The 17,951-nt window shown below is 35.7% G+C and overlaps 1 protein-coding gene across 1 annotated transcript in view; it reads left to right on the forward strand.

Annotated features, from left to right (window-relative positions):
* Positions 1–17,951, forward strand: part of LOC140146705 (transient receptor potential cation channel subfamily M member 2-like) — a 375,948-nt gene that overhangs the window by 348,096 nt on the left and 9,901 nt on the right. The gene's annotated exons all lie outside the window — the stretch shown is intronic.

The following is a 17,951-nucleotide window of genomic DNA, read 5'->3' on the forward strand; positions in this document are numbered from 1 at the left end:
AAGAAGATGAACCATGCAGAAGATATGCTCTCTACACCCCATTACATGGTAAAAGAAGACCTGGAAGGCAAAGAACATCCTACTTGTCTTATGTGCAAAAAACTGTTGGGGGATTTCGACAACTTTCTACTGCCAGATGCCATTGCCACTTTGGCTTCAGATCGTAGTAAATGGAGAAACGTTGTAGTCGCCTGCTTCGCAGCCCAATGAAATGAAATGAATTAAACACAAAGTATTGCCTTAGCAAAGTATTCGAACAGTAGTAAACCAAAGATTTCTAGGCACAGTTTTCATAACCTACACAGGTATGGGGTCAAAGGTCATTTTGGGTCATTTGCAGAATGAATCAGAAAATCTAAAAATCGCCTAAGCACCCAGACAAACTTTTAAACGTTATACAATAATATATAGACTATCAATGGGAAATAATGAGTGTATATGGTAAATAAAATATGAATACTATGTAACGTACGACATAAAAAATAATGAACTTTTTCTCTAATATTAACCTGCAAAAGCCTAATGAACATGGAGAATTAAACACGTCCAGAACTATCCAATTCATGTATTTCAATAGAATTAGCCTTTATGATAGCATACTTTATACTAGATGTTCTAGATCATGTTAGGCCAATTGTGATGTGTTCAGATGATGAAAGACGTAATAATTTCATAGGCACCCCAGATCTAACATCCATTTTAATTGACGTGTACGAAGAGCAAAAAAAAACTTGTTACATTACACTTATTCTTTGCTTTACAAATTCATTGTTTAAACAATGTACATTGTGTATTCTTCTTGTAATATTTTATGATGTATTGTACAGCAATAAAAAAATACATATCTCAACCCGAAAAACTCTTTTTAGTCTTGCTAGATTGTCTACACTTTTAACTTGAGTACACAGAAAGTCGGAAAAACAAATAGTCAATAAGATTTTTGCAGTGTTTCTAGTAAGAGCCCGAAAATGTTTTACAGTGCATTGTAGAAAATAATCCCTATACATGCAGATATTTTATATTCATACAAAAAATGAAAGACCAAATAATGTATTAGGAATTTATCCATCTGGAAAAATAAGTTTTATTCTATACATTCTAAACAGTATTTATTCATGAATGGTATTTGGATTGAAACTTGTCACGTGACGGCTAATGGTGTTCTTAATTCAACGGTCATTCTTGTAGAAACACTCATTTTGATATTCAGCTCTGCTCTGACCCTTCCACTACTTCGGTAATATAATAAGTTTCGTATCTAGTTCAAAAGACAAGACGAAATCAACAATTAAAGAGCATAACCTAGAATTTGAAAGACGACGATTTAAAACTTTAACATGATACCAAATATTATCCGCAATGATTAGGAGCCCGCTTGAATTCATAATCTTTTCCACAGCTGTCTTCCATCATCTTCACAACAATATGTCTTAAATATGAACACCAAGAGACTTTTAAGGATCTTGATATCTTGACATCCGGTTGAACTTTGAATGACAGATATTACTCCGTTTCACTTCCCGCCTCTTAAACTCCCTATCTTACCAACCTCAGTTTTGACATTGTCTTCAACCAGTGAAACATTGTTATTTTAAAACATAAGATTAAACTAGTGAAGTGATATTCAGTCATAATTAGCATGGTAATTTAGGCGATATAAGTACCTTGGTACATCATGTAGATATAGACCACTTGACAATTGTAATGATTGAAAAAGTACCCAGTCCAGACCTTCATTTTAAAAGCATAACCTAGAGTCTGAAAACTCGCATTTAAGAATTTGAAAGACAATGATTTAAAAATTAAGCATTGTACCCAATATTATCCGCAATGATTTCATAGGCACCCCAGATCTAACATCCATTTTAATTGACGTGTACGAAGAACAAAAAAAAACTTGTTACATTACACTTATTCTTTGCTTTACAAATTCATTGTTTAAACAATGTACATTGTGTATTCTTCTTGTAATATTTTATGATGTATTGTACAGCAATAAAGAAATACATATCTCAACCCGAAAAACTCTTTTTAGTCTTGCTAGATTGTCTACACTTTTAACTTGAGTACACAGAAAGTCGGAAAAACAAATAGTCAATAAGATTTTTTGCAGTGTTTCTAGTAAGAGCCCGAAAATGTTTTACAGTGCATTGTAGAAAATAATCCCTATACATGCAGATATTTTATATTCATACAAAAATGAAAGACCAAATAATGTATTAGGAATTTATCCATCTGGAAAAATAAGTTTTATTCTATACATTCTAAACATTATTTATTCATGAATTGCATTTGGATTGAAACTTGTCACGTGACGGCTAATGGTGTTCTTAATTCAACGGTCATTCTTGTAGAAACACTCATTTTGATATTCAGCTCTGCTCTGACCCTTCCACTACTTCGGTAATATAATAAGTTTCGTATCTAGTTCAAAAGACAAGACGAAATCAACAATTAAAGAGCATAACCTAGAATTTGAAAGACGACGATTTAAAACTTTAACATGATACCAAATATTATCCGCAATGATTAGGAGCCCGCTTGAATTCATAATCTTTTCCACAGCTGTCTTCCATCATCTTCACAACAATATGTCTTAAATATGAACACCAAGAGACTTTTAAGGATCTTGATATCTTGACATCCGGTTGAACTTTGAATGACAGATATTACTCCGTTTCACTTCCCGCCTCTAAACTCCCTATCTTACCAACCTCAGTTTTGACATTGTCTTCAACCAGTGAAACATTGTTATTTTAAAACATAAGATTAAACTAGTGAAGTGATATTCAGTCATAATTAGCATGGTAATTTAGGCGATATAAATATAAGTACCTTGGTACATCATGTAGATATAGACCACTTGACAATTGTAATGATTGAAAAAGTACCCAGTCCAGACCTTCATTTTAAAAGCATAACCTAGAGTCTGAAAACTCGCATTTAAGAATTTGAAAGACAATGATTTAAACATTAAGCATTGTACCCAATATTATCCGCAATGATTAGGAGCCGGCAGTTGCTACAATTAAAAATGGTCAAGGCAGTATTTTCAGCTTATATCTACTGAGTCTATGTAGGCCGGAAATTCAAAATAGGCTTACTGAATTGTTTTATATACGTGAATAAAATACAGTACTAACTTATATCGCCCATAGTATGGTAAATATATTCTAATGGTATGTTTAAAATACATACTTTATAAAGAACCGCTAACATTTTTACAGCACACATCACGTGTCATATCCAGGAAACATTACACAATCCAATTTGTAATCAAAACTGATATGGTCTTAACCTATACACGGGCATATACATGTAACCCCTTCAATGAAAAGCTGCAAAAGTGCGCTGTTCCCGTAGTGAGAAATTCACATTAAACCATAAACATTATTCATGATTGAAATATTGAAACAATTCAAGAATATAAACAATAGATTATCATTATAAAAAGCTATTAAATACGTATATTTTCATATGATAATTTAAACGTAATAATCGACCGCAACGTCATGGGGCTTTTGTGTAACTGGTTCCGTATGGTATAGAGAACGCATTTATTTTGCATGCTACAAGTTCAAAGCGCATACAACCAAGTCCCGGGTAACGCTAAATGTTACACACAATTTCGTATAACGAATTGATAATCTGAACAGATTTTGTGGAAGAAATTTAATTAATTGTAACGGATAGACTCTACGTGCAGTCCCGCTTACATTTACGACACGAAACGTGAAGAACTGGATGTGATCCAAACTTCAAAAACTCAGTTTACACATAAATTTAGAAGAATTCAAGAACTTTCATAAAGTATTTTGATTCAAGTTCAAAGAATATAATTATTGTTTGTTTAAAAGTTATTATTGTTACTGTTGTATTCATAAAGTTGTATTGTTCTAGTTACTAATTGTTGTATTTATATTTAGTGTTACATTTTCCATTTTACATATTTATATACAGATATCGTTTATTAGTTACCCTCGTTACATTTTCCAGTTTACATATTTATATACAGATATCGTTTATTAGTTACCCTCGTTGATTATAACTGCATTTATTTACATTGTTTTCGAATTAATTTAGCATAATATTAATTCTATCAAATTATCTAGACACAGTAATAATGCCACGTCCATCAAAGAAATCACGTATTGCAAAAGCAAGCTACAGTAGGCCTAAACAGAAAAGTAAGAAAATATCAGATATACAATCTGAAAACAAGGAAGAATGCAAGAAAGAAATTACAATCGAAATATCAGAAATACAATTTGAAAACAAGGAAGAATGCGAGAAAGAAATTATAATCATCGATGATAATATTCAACCAAATCCTGATTCGATTCGCATTGCCTACGTAAATCAAGTGTCTGGTACTTTCCATCAGGGTGATTTTCTATTTAGTGACCATTCTAGAGGTGTCCAATGCTCTTGCAATACATTAGTGTATCTTTGCCGCATTCCTTTTATTTCCCGAGAATTCAATTCTGTGAATTTAGATCAAATATTGAAGGATGGCGATTATCTGTATAGAACTTTATCCCAGAAATTACGTCTATCGGGTGAACTCCACGAAAGTGGTTATTTAGAAAATACGCAATTACCTACAGAATGTAAATTACAAGACAACTCAACATATGCAATCAATTATGAACCCTTAAGATATTGCATACTCGAAAGAGAGGATGGTAATGACCTAGAACCACTCAATGTACAATTGCAAGCAGCATTTACATTGTCAGATTTAAATATACTGATATTTCAATCGTACATGATGGCAATTTACAGGGATTCAGCAACTGGATGCTATATGTTCTTTGATTCACATTCACGAGATGAATTTGGGTTCCCCACAGCAAATAACGGTCATTCAGTACTGTTGGTTTTGAAGACTTTGACAATTTACATTCTTACCTGAAAGTCTTGTGTTCAAAATTGAAAGTCACAACTGAAATATTCGGTATTCAGTCTGTACATATTCAAATGACCAGCGAAATGTTATCAGAAACTAACATTCACGACGAGGCAGGCTGTTCCACGTGGACCAAAAGTCAAGATATACCACAGACGAAGTCGACAGGACTGTCAAAATACCAAAAGTGGTATCAAAGTTTGACTACCGAAAAAAAAAATGAAAGACTCGAAAAGAAGCGAAAATGTCAAAGCAACAATATGAAATAACCGAATACGCAGAGCGCAAAAATTGCGGACACGTCAAAATACGAAATTCCTGAAAATGCAGACAACAAACGTAATCAGGCACGTCAGCAATCAAAGAAATCATATGAAATTCCAGAAAAGGCAGACAACAAACGTAATCAGGCACGTCAGCTATCAAAGAAATCATATGAAATTCCCGAAAATGCAGAGAAAAAACGTCAGCATTCAAAGAAATCATATGAAATTCCCGAAAATGCAGAGAAAAAACGTCAGCAATCAAAGAAATCATATGAAATTCCAGAAAAGGCAGACAACAAACGTAATCAGGCACGTCAACAATCAAAGAAATCATATGAAATTCCAGAAAATGCAGAGAAAAAGCGTCAGCAATCAAAGAAATCATATGAAATTCCCGAAAATGCAGAGAAAAAACGTCAGCAATCAAAGAAATCATATGAAATTCCAGAAAAGGCAGACAACAAACGTAATCAGGCACGTCAACAATCAAAGAAATCATATGAAATTCCAGAAAATGCAGAGAAAAAGCGTCAGCAATCAAAGAAATCATATGAAATTCCCGAAAATGCAGAGAAAAACGTCAGCAATCAAAGAAATCATATGAAATTCCAGAAAAGGCAGACAACAAACGTAATCAGGCACGTCAACAATCAAAGAAATCATATGAAATTCCAGAAAATGCAGAGAAAAAGCGTCAGCAAACACAGTCAAATATGTACAGGAAAAAATCGGATATCAGTACAGTAATTTTGCATTTTCAAGAATCGTGTAGAAACGATCAGCTTACTTACGTGTGTCAGATATGTCAACGTATCTTTTTCAAGAGACAAGTCAGGGCACTGTACACTAGCGCATATAATCGGTCTATCCTGGAGCAAAGTTTACCTTGCAACACCGATATAAATGCATTACCCGCAAAGAAAAATGATGAAGTTCATGATCAAGTGTGGATTTGCATGGCATGCCATGATAATTTATTAAAAGACCGTGTGCCGAAGTTGTCAACTGTGAACAAATTAGCATTAGTACAACAACCTCACCAATTAGCCGGATTAAACATGCTAGAAAGACATCTTATTTCGCCAGCTATCCTATTTATGAAAATGATCCCATTGATTAAAGGTGCTCAAAAAGGTATCAATGGACAAGTCGTGTGCGTAAAAGCTAATATTAATAACACAGCTGCGTGTTTACCAAGACTACCAACGGAACAAAGTCTTATCCGGATCAAGTTAAAACGTCGCCTCATTTACAAAGGGCATCATATGTGTCAGGACGTTAATCCAGAAAATGTTAGACAAGCACTTAAATGGTTGAAAGCCAACAATCCGGTATTTGAAGATATCGATATCAACTTTGATCAGTTTGATTCTTTGTTAGACGACCAACTAATTTCCGGCGAACACGATCAAGAAAATGACATCGCAGAACCCCATTCTCCAAATGAGAGTGAACTCGCGACTGAGTCTATAGCTAGTGACAGCACAGAATTGTACGAATACATCAATATTGATGAAGAGCAAGACATGCACGACCAAGATGAGGATAGCAGTGACAACATAGAAATGTACGATGAAGGACAAGACTTGGACAACCATGATAATGATGATGATGATGCTACCCTGACCGAAATTTGACACAATTTTGACATATGTCAAAATTATGTCAAACAAAAACGATAAGAATTGGGACATTTATTTGACACAAATTTGACATATGTCAAATTTGTATAAAAAATTTGACATATTTTTGACATAGTTCTATGTCAAAAGTGTCAAATCACATTTGTGTCAAAATCATGTCAAATATTATTTTGTGTCAAAATTATGTCAAACAGGATCATATTTGACATACTTTTGATATGTCAAATATGTGTCAAAATATATTTGATACATATTTGACATAGTACTTGGTTATGTTAAAATTGTATCAAATCGTGATCATATTTGACACACTGATGTGAATGCAGTGGTGGAGCTGCCGTTGAGGTGAGCCAGCACAGGGAATCCTTTTCTACCCTGTTGCCCAGGTGCATGCACAGCTTCCAGTCAGTGCCAAGTTATTGGAAATCCCACTTGAGGGCAAAAAATGCCACCAAATATTCAGATTTGTGCAAAATTGTGTCAAACAGGATCATATTTGACATACCCCGGTACTTTTGATATGTCAAATTTGTGTCAAAATAAATTTGATACATATTTGACATGTAGTTCTTGGTTATGTCAAAAGTGTGCCAGAATGTGATCACATGGCTGCACCACAAAGGTGAGGGGCACGGAGGGGCTTAATTTTCCATTAAGCTTAAGTTTTGCCCAATGAAAACCAAAAATCACTGAAAATATTGATGAAAACATATTAATGACAGAATTGGATGCTTTACGCCCAATATTTATTGATATACTATTTACCCGACTACCTCTCAACCAATATTTTTAAACTTGTAGCTTGACCTGTAAAATATTTTGCGAGTAATTTAATACCAAATGAAAATTCAAATACGGTATGCAAAAACAAACACATGTGACCTTAATACAGATTATTTCACATAAAGTTGTTGTGACCTTAATACAGATTATTTCACATAAAGTTGTTGATCGGTCGGAAAGAGCAATCTGACTTTTTTTGGGGCCAAATAGTGAGAAAAATAGTCTTAAGTTTGCCACTCATGTATTCTAAACAATAATTAGTACGACACATAATTAGTGCGAAGTTTTGACGGATCCATTTGAAATCATGAATCAGAAAAATGGTCTTTAAAGTTAAGTTTTATGTGCATGATCCAGATCTGCATGATCTTTAACAGTCCGAGTCAAAATTAGCAAGGTTCTTTTTTTTTCACATTCTTCTTTGCGTAAAATCTGAATTCTGAACTCCTCATTTTGCATAACTGATATGTACAGCATTTTCTTCTTGATGAGTCGCCATTGATGAGTTGCTATTCCTGCCGCATTCGGATCCCTTTTCAATAGCATCTGAAAGCAAATTGAACATAAAGATACAAATTAAATAAGCTTACACATTTGGTAGTTTTCTGAAACAACTGAAAAAAATATTTGGTGTCATCAACAAGAAATTCAGGATCATCAAGAGTATATGGTTGGGCAGGTATTTCCACATTACTTTTTTTTTTTTAGAAATTAGAATCCATCAGGAAGAATCCATTACCTGGGATTTTTTTCTCCCAGATTGACCCAAAATACATTTTCGAAGCTCTCAAGCATGCCTAGTTCTCAAGTACCGTAACTATTTCTATTAAAGGTATGATAGGCAAACCTTAGTTAACACATTTGCTATACTCATGCAGCCAAATTGGTCCAAAAATACAATACAAATTTTACATACAGCACGGGTATACATAGAAAATTAAAAGAAAAGATTTTTCAAGGAAACCTGCATAAATATGTACGGTGCGTACGTTACCGTACCGTAATACTTCAATGAATAACAATGCAATAAATGTACTTATCTTACCATTGCTAATTAATATTTATCAGTCCATATGAAACAAGTTTGGTAAATTAGATAGTGTCATTCAGTTTACGCTTTCTCAGATTAGGTGTCCATTTTCTATCTTGCTCCATCACTTGCAAGACATTTTGATATAAATGAATTATAGGGGGGGGGGGGGGCAAAGATTTTAAAGGGGGGGGCAAGCATTTTTGGCAGGTCGAAAGGGGGGGGGCAAGCAATTTTTGGCACAGATATTTTGGGCACCGTTTCTATATTACGCCCTAAAAAGGCGTAGGAAAACATTAAGAACACGTTCAAATATGCAAAATTTCCAGGGGTCCCCAAAATCTTGTATGTGTAAGGGGGGGGGGGGCAAAGATTTTATGGCACGTCAAAAGGGGGGCAAAGGTTTTTTGGCACGTCGAAAGGGGGGGGCAAAGGTTTTTGGCAGACCATTTTGAGAATTCACCCCCCCGGGTACACATAATTATTGCACCACCCCTAACCTGAGAAAGCGTAAACTGAATGATACTACCTAATTTACCAAACTTGTATCATATATGGACAGATAAATAAAAAGCAATGGTAAAAGTACATTTATTACATTGTTATTCATAAGGCAGCCACAGTGATGTGCAGTATAACGTAATGAAAACTAAATAGCTGCCTGATTTATTTGTCATTAAGTTAAAAACACCTACCATGCACAAACTTCAAGCTTGTAGTGCGCGATGGACCCATTTTCCATGCAGAAACGGCTGTAAATAGAGAAACATGCACATGGCAGCTATTATTATAACGTCAAATATGTCTGAAAATAGCTGCCTTTGTGATTAGTTCAAATGGATTTGCATTTTATTGAGTATTGTCTGAGATTTGAAGTACTATAAAAACTTTCATTAAAGGCAGCTATTAATGTGTGTGTATAACTGTATACATAATACAATAGCTGCCAGCCGGACTTTAGCTGCCGGTTGCCTCTGTCCGAACTTTAAGCTCACGCGTCACGTGGACCCCCTTCCCGACCTCCGATTGAATTTAAATTTGGAGGGGATGATTTTCTAGTTAAATGGTACAGTTTGACACTAGGAGCAAAAAATATGGTTGAAATGAGGGGCACTTGGTGCACCCTAACTGGTACAGACTACAGTGATACATGTAGTGATGTACTGTAGTCATGTGTATAAGTAGAAGTATATAGGTAAGCTTAAAATACATTTTTTAATTTTCAAAAATGTTGACTGTATACTTACCATGTGCTTTATCCAGTACATACAGCATCCGATGATGCAGTTTAGTCTTAAATTGATTGGTACTCAGTAGCAGCATGAACATGCAGCCAAAACTAAAATCTTACTCCATTGTCCCACCATGCTGCATGCATGATTCACGTCACACTGCAGTGCAGTCATAAGATTCGTTTACTATATAATAGCTCAAGCCTGTCCACCGAATCACACATTGTATATAATGTTCATGACTAGATGATATTGATGCATTCCTCCGTTGGCATGACAGACTGGCTTTAAGCTTTTAAAACGAAAATTGAACCGTTAAAATTCAAATCCACCACCACAAGCTGCCATTTTCTTTTTCTTCTTCTGAATGGAAGTTCCTCCTTTATGTAGGAGCACCGAAACAAGAAATTCCCTTGGTTTAATGGTTAGCTGCATTAGCCCAGTGCATTAATGCCCTGTTAGTAATAGGGGCTGTCATTTTTTCCCGAATGGGGTGGGGTCATGAAAATACTGGGGGGTCATAATGTTTATGCCAAAATGGGAGGGGTCATAATTTATTTACACCAAAAATAGGAGTTAATTAAAATATTTATCATGAAGAGCGCAAAATTTTGTCCATGTTCCGCTCCCTTTCCTGACACTTACTAGGCCTATAAATGTTTTTGCACGCTTCACCCCTTAGTTCAAACAATGGATTGAGTCTGCGTGGGCAGAAGGGGGGGTCATATAAATTTTCACCACGAGATTGTAAAAATTCTGATAGCACATCACTCAGCAAGACGGCTCTTAGGAATGATCCGTTTTTCATCTTGAGCTTATAGCTATAAACTAGTAATGCCATCCTTAAAAATTATGTAAATCATAATGAGTAGGCCCGGCCAGCTCTTGATGATGCCTCAAAGCAACTTAATTCATGAGACTTCCTGGAGCTGGTCCCTACACGGTCCCTGCCTGACGGGGGGAACTTTATAAGTGAAGGTATGTGCCTACTGGCATCACGAAGTAGGGGCCTATCGGTACAAAATATTGGGGGCAGGGGTCATTGGGTATAGATATCAAATAAGGGGTTATTGCGCTAGAAAATGTTGAAAAAATTGAGCAAAATTCTATTTCATTGTTCAAAATTTTCCAAATTTCAATACAAATTTGCTGAAATAAGAGAATTTGAAAGTTGCTGCATTATTTTGTGGCATTTTGGTGATACCATTCTAGAAAAAGGGGGTCATTGGGTAGTCAAAAAGAGGGGTCATCGGGTATGACTTTTTCAAAAAAAGGGGTCATCGGGTATAGTAGACTTCAAAAGAGGGGCCAACTTCTAAAGTTGAGTGCCCCCCGGCCTGGACACACCAGAAGCATACTGACCGGGGACAGGAGGAAGGGGGAACAAGTTTGCTCCATCTGGCTCGAAATACTGGGACAAAATTGCCATGACCAAAAATCGTAATTACTTTGATCTGGCTGAAAAAAAAATGGAGCAAAATCCTATTTCTTGTTCAAAATTTTCCAAATTTCAATGCAAATTTGCTGAAATAAGAGAATTTGAAAGTTGCTGCATTATGTTGTGGCATTTTAGTGATACCATTCTAGAAAAAGGGGGTCATTGGGTAGTCGCAACTAAAAAAGGGGGCGTTGGGTAGCCGCACCTAAAAAGAGGGGTATGACTTTTTGAAAAAGGAGTCATCGGGTATAGTCAACTTCAAAAGAGGGGCCTATTGACAGGCACATACTATCACTTCTAAAGTTGAGTGCCCCCGGCCTGGACACACCAGAAGCATTGGGCACACACTGGGTCACATAATTTAATTTATACAAAAAAACATTAAGAGTCCCACGTTACATCGCATGGTAAAAGTGAAAAGAACGATGTTTTAATATAAAATAATTCACTGACGTTTTGTACGAAACGTCAGTGAATTATTTTATATTAAAACATTGTTGAACAACACCTTTTTGTTCATTTTCTTTTCACATTATACAAAGCCTTATATCATGTCAGATCTTGATCTTATGTCTTGATATGTAGTTTCAATAAACCATGATAAACAGTAAATATTCTATGCGGTCATTAAATTCATATTCTCTACTGATCATGATGTTTGATTCTAAAAATTCAATGATGCTAAAAAAGATAAAACAATGTTTCATTTTACAATGTACATGCATTTGGTCAGTAAAATGTATAAGTTGGATTTGACACAATTTTGACACAATGAAATTATCAACAAAATGGCTAAGTAAAATTTGACACAAATTTGACACAATGAAATTATCATGAAAATGACTAAGTAAAATTTGACACCAATTTGACATACAAAAAATTTTTCTGAGTTGGATTTGACATAATTTTGACACACTGAAATTATCAGGAAAATGACTAAGTAAATTTTGACACAAATTTGACATACAAAAATTTTTTAAGTCAAATTTGACACAGATTTGACACAATTTTGACACAAATTTGACCCTCATACTTTTCATTTGAGAATCTAAGTTAAATTTGACATAGTTTTGACATACTTCAATTTTTTGACACATATTTGATACAATCAAATATATGTCAAAATCTATTTGATATAGTTTTGATATATCAAATTTGTATCAACATGCCATTTAACATATTTTTGATATACTTTTGATATATATTTGACATAAAAATTTCTGCGTGGGTACTAATAATGATGATGACGATGATTGTAGTAATGATGACGATGATGATGATGATCATGACATTACGAACACATCTGCTCCTCTGTATTCCTTTTTGCACCCGGTTGATTTTTCTCAATATCTTGCAGACAAGCATGACGAATCAATCCTCTGTATAGCTCCAGGTGAAGGCAATAGGCCACAAAAGGTTTTGGAAATGGAAGCGCAATCTTTTCCCGCCGAATTCCCGGATGGTTCAAATACTTTCAATGACGACAGAGAAGATAAATTATCGCCATCTCGCTATTTCAATGCACGCATATTGTCAGCAGACAACAGGTTTGCCAGAAACCCAGATTATATCTTTTTGCGTTGTATGCAACAGAGGTACAACAGATTTGTGACAATATTCAAATTGCACTTCGTAAAGGTAGTACCAAGACTGCAGATGGAAGAAAGATAACAGCTTCAATGTTAAGAAACCATGAAGAAGTGAAGGGTCTGATTCGAAGAGATGAAGGGTATAGATTCCTAGCCAAGATACGAGGAACGCCCGCTTACTGGGAAAAATCAAAGAGAGATGTTTTCGCAATGATACGACAACTAGGAATTCCTACCTTTTTTATCACCTTTAGTGCTGCTGATAGACGTTGGATTGACATAGACAATGGTATCCTAATATCACAAGGAAAACAGCCAATGACCGCAGAACAGCATAAGAACATGACCTGGGAAGATCATTGTAAGATCATAATGTCAAATCCTGCAGCAGCAGCCAGAATGTTTCAGCAAAGAGTCCATACGTTAATTAATGACGTCATTCTTTCTCCAGCCAATCCTATTGGAAAAGTCGAAGACTATTATTACAGAACCGAGTTCCAACAGAGAGGTTGGCCACATATTCACATGATAGCATGGGTGAAAGATGCGCCAGAATTCGATACAGATCCAGACGAGGAAATCGCTGAATTCATTGACAGATATGTGTCATGTGAACTTCCTCCAGAGGAAGACGTCGAATTGCATGAAATAGTATCAAAAGTACAGATGCATACTAAATCCCATACACGGTCATGCAGAAAAACTGGTCAGGTATGCCGATTTAACTATCCTAGGCCACCATCGAACGAAACCTTCATTTGCAGACGTCCAGAATCCATAGACGATCTAGATCTTAATGAACTGGAAGCGGAAGTGGAGCGTACAGATAGAAAAGAAAGGGAAGAGAATGCAAAGGAGACTATTAAGAAAATGTGGAAAGAAATTGAATCAGCCACCGATGACACAGATTTTGATGAAATCCTCCAGAAAATACAAATAACACACAGTCAATTTGAAACATGCTTAAGCACACTTGCCAAAAGAAACACCGTCTATCTGAAACGACGTCTCAAAGATCAATGGGTAAACAACTACAATCCTCACTTGATAAGATGTTGGAATGGAAACATGGACATACAGTACATATTAGATCCATTTGCGGCTACAATATACATGCTCTCGTACCTGACGAAGTGTGAAAGAGAAATGGGTGACTTGCTCAGAAACGCACAAAGAGAAGCTAGAGAAGGAATGTCGATGTTCTTACCGAACTTAGAAAAGTTGGTAACGTATACTTGCAACACAGAGAAATCAGTGTAATGGGTGCTATTTACATGGTTTGCAGTATGCCTTTGAAACAAAGCTCACGTAATGTTGTGTTTGTTCAAACTGATGTTGATGGACACAGGATATCGTTGCCACTCCAACAACTTCAAGAGAATGCTGGAAATTCTGAAGAAGTTTGGCAAACTTCTCAAATTGAGAAATACATCGGTCGACCTAAGGTAGCAAAATATGAAAACATGTGCATGGCAAAGTTCTTCTCTAGTCATTATCAAGTATCTAGCAAAGAAAGTACACAGACAGAAAACGAAACTGATGATCAGACAGAAGATGACCAAAGTGATTATGAAGATGGAAGTGTACCGGAAGAAGGAATTAAGAGATGTCGACCAAAGAAAAAGGCTATCGCATTGTCGGGATGCTCAGCGAAAATGAAACAACGAACCACCGGAAAACCAGCTGTCATTCGTTATCCTCGAGTATCAATTCATAGGGATAAAGAGCGTTACCATATGAACATGCTACGTCTATATCTGCCACACAGAAGAAAGCAAATCAAACCTGCAACATATGAAACGTATGAAAGTTATCACTTACAAGGTCGCGTAACCATTAATGGCGAAATCGTTTCAGTTCAAGAAATAGTGCAACACAACATGAAAGAATTCGAACCAGATAACGGTGCCCTAGATAATGCATGGGATGCACTCCAAGAAATACCCGACCTTCAAGATGCATGGAATGCTTTAAATCCACAAGGAGAACAACAACAGCAGGATGATAGATTGGACCGTAATTTGTACGAGGATTCAGATGACGAGCTTGCTGAAATCGAAATTCCTGAATTACAGCAGCCGCAACAACAACGTCAAGATTTACCGAGGTGTGCAATAGAAACATGCCGTCCTGAAATTACAGAAGAACAAGCAGAATCTATGATGCGACAGTTGAACGACAAACAACGTCAACTATTTAACTATGTTACCAAGTGGTGCAATGACAAGGCCAGTGACCATACCATATCACCATTCCACATTTTTCTTACTGGAGGAGCTGGAACTGGGAAATCACATCTGATCAAGTGCATAACATATTATGCTAGAAAACCTTTCTTCCAATGACAGAAAATGCTGAGGAAGTGACTGTTTTACTACTTGCCCACATGGGAACTGCCGCCTTTAATATATATGGCCAAACAATCTGCACTGGGTTAAAGATACCTCCCAGAGGATCGCATCATTACACGCCTCTTGCAGAAGAATCTGTAAACACGTTGCGAATGAAGTATCGACACCTACAACTTGTCATCATTGATGAAATATCTATGGTGAGTGTACCACAGTTTGACTATATAAATGGTCGATTGCAACAGATCAAAGGTTGTCCAGACACCACTTACTTTGGCAATGTGTCAATTCTTGCAGTTGGAGATTTTTATCAATTACCGCCTATTTCTCCAAGAACACCATTGTGTCTTCCACGTGATGATATATTAATGGACCTCTGGAACCTATTCAATGTTGTTGAACTGACAGAAATTATGCGTCAAAAAGATGATGTCGTCTTTGCTCAAATGCTGAACAGACTTCGCACAAGGAAACGAAATGAACCAATAAGCGATACTGATATGAAGTTACTTCAGTCACGTACAGTTTCCGGTAACCACGATAACGGACTATCCGCTCCCGATGACGCAATGCATCTATTTTATCGCAACGATGATGTCGATGACCATAATGAGAAAATGCTAGCTACCTTGAGTACACATATACATACGATACAAGCCATTGACATTGATCAAACAGGTGGGCGAATCATAAGAAGAAATGAGCAACCACATAAGACAACACGCAAAGATCGCAACACAACTTTGGCAGATGAACTGAAATTAGCAGTGGGTGCCCGAGTTATGCTGATATCGAACGTTGATGTGACTGACGGTCTGTGCAATGGAGTTTCTGGCGTATTTAAAGGTATCGAATTCTGCAACTCGACAAATATGCCAACTGTCGTATATGTCAAATTTGATAGTTCTCGTATTGGTGCCAAGGCAAGAACAACAGAATTCATCCCACCACACTATCAAGAATGTACTCCCATAAAGCCACGCAAGGAATCGTTTCAGTTGAAAGGAAAGACGTTTACCACAACCAGAGAACAGATACCGTTAAAACTTTCCTGGGCTGTAACCATTCACAAGATCCAAGGACAAACTACGGACAAAGCAGTAATATCATTGAAATACTTGCAGCAGGCAATGGCATACGTAGCACTTAGTCGAGTCACTCATCTTGATGGAATGTATCTGATGAATTTTGATGCCAGAAGAATCTATTGTGATGAAACTGTTGCAACCAATATTGCCAAGATGTCGCAATGTGATCTTTCCGTAGCTAACCCTTTATTAGAAATAGACCACAACAACTATTTCATTATTGCACATCATAACATACAGAGCCTAAATCGACATTTCGAAGATATGAAAAACAATAGCGAGTTCAGAAAAGCTCACGTCATTTGCTTATCTGAAACCTGGTTGACAAGTAGCAATAACCCTGAAACAATTGCAATTGATGGTTATTCATTGGAATCAATCAATTCTGGTAGTGGAAGAGGGGTTGCCATCTATGTTCAAAACAGTGTGAAATACAATATATTACCATTGATAACTGAGCACTCCGATGTATTAGCGATAAGAACATCAGGAAGAACCAACTTGCTGATTGCAGCTATATACAAACCTGTTGCAACAAGCTCAAGAGTATTCAATGATGAAATGAATGAGATAACAGCCCAGATTGAAAATCTAGAAACAGATTTTAAAGTCCTTGTGGGAGACTTCAATCGAAACTTGATAAAAGAGCAAGTCCTGCCTGCATTCAGACAATACAATCAATTGATTGAAGACCCAACTACTACCAAAGGAACTCTTTTGGATCATATATATATCAAACCAACACCGCAGAACTACAATGCTTCAGTATTGACTTCCTACTACAGTTACCATCATCCAACATTTGTTGCCATAAAGTATTAGGAACTTCACAGTCTTGATATTGAAGGATCCACATTGATTTCAGTCAACTCTAGTAACGGTAAAGGAATAATTGAAATGATCATTTAGTGACACTCCAAATTGTATTATTTGCAATTCTATAGAAGACAATGAACACGTTCTCGTGGTACAAAAACAATCATTTTGGTTGAAATTCTCCAATTATATGTATCAATTCATGAAAACGCTTTTAATGTTGATGTATCACTGCATACAATTATTTTTGGATGGAATATCAATGATAAACTTAATATTGTAACCAATATTTCGATTGAATTTGCATCTTTTTCTATATACAAGATTAAAACAAAGAGACCAACAAGTTCCTATTGACAATTTACTTTTTACAATAAACTCAATGATATTATGAAGAACTCGACAAGATATAATGATAAATGAAGTACAATAAAACGAATGTCAAACATGTTCGAATGTTATGTAATATACAAAGTGTAACTCCATCGTGAGTATATTTAATGGTATTGTTTAAAACTGAAAGTGTTTGTTACAATATATTTGAATTTATATTTGACCATTGTGATCAAAAAACACTGAAAAGAGAAAAATAATTTACAATAATTAATGTGCAATATACTGTATACTAGTAATAATCAATATCTACATGTGCAATAATAGTGTAATGAACACTACAGCAAAAATCTTATATGCGAAATCAACATTAATGTATTACATAATAAAATGTGACGTATTTTCATCTACAATGCTGTCCAATTTGTTATTTGTATTGAATTATTTTGCAATTATAAATTTGCCATCTTTTT

The sequence above is a fragment of the Amphiura filiformis genome, chromosome 2 (assembly GCF_039555335.1).
Source record: "Amphiura filiformis chromosome 2, Afil_fr2py, whole genome shotgun sequence".
NCBI lineage: Eukaryota > Metazoa > Echinodermata > Ophiuroidea > Amphilepidida > Amphiuridae > Amphiura > Amphiura filiformis.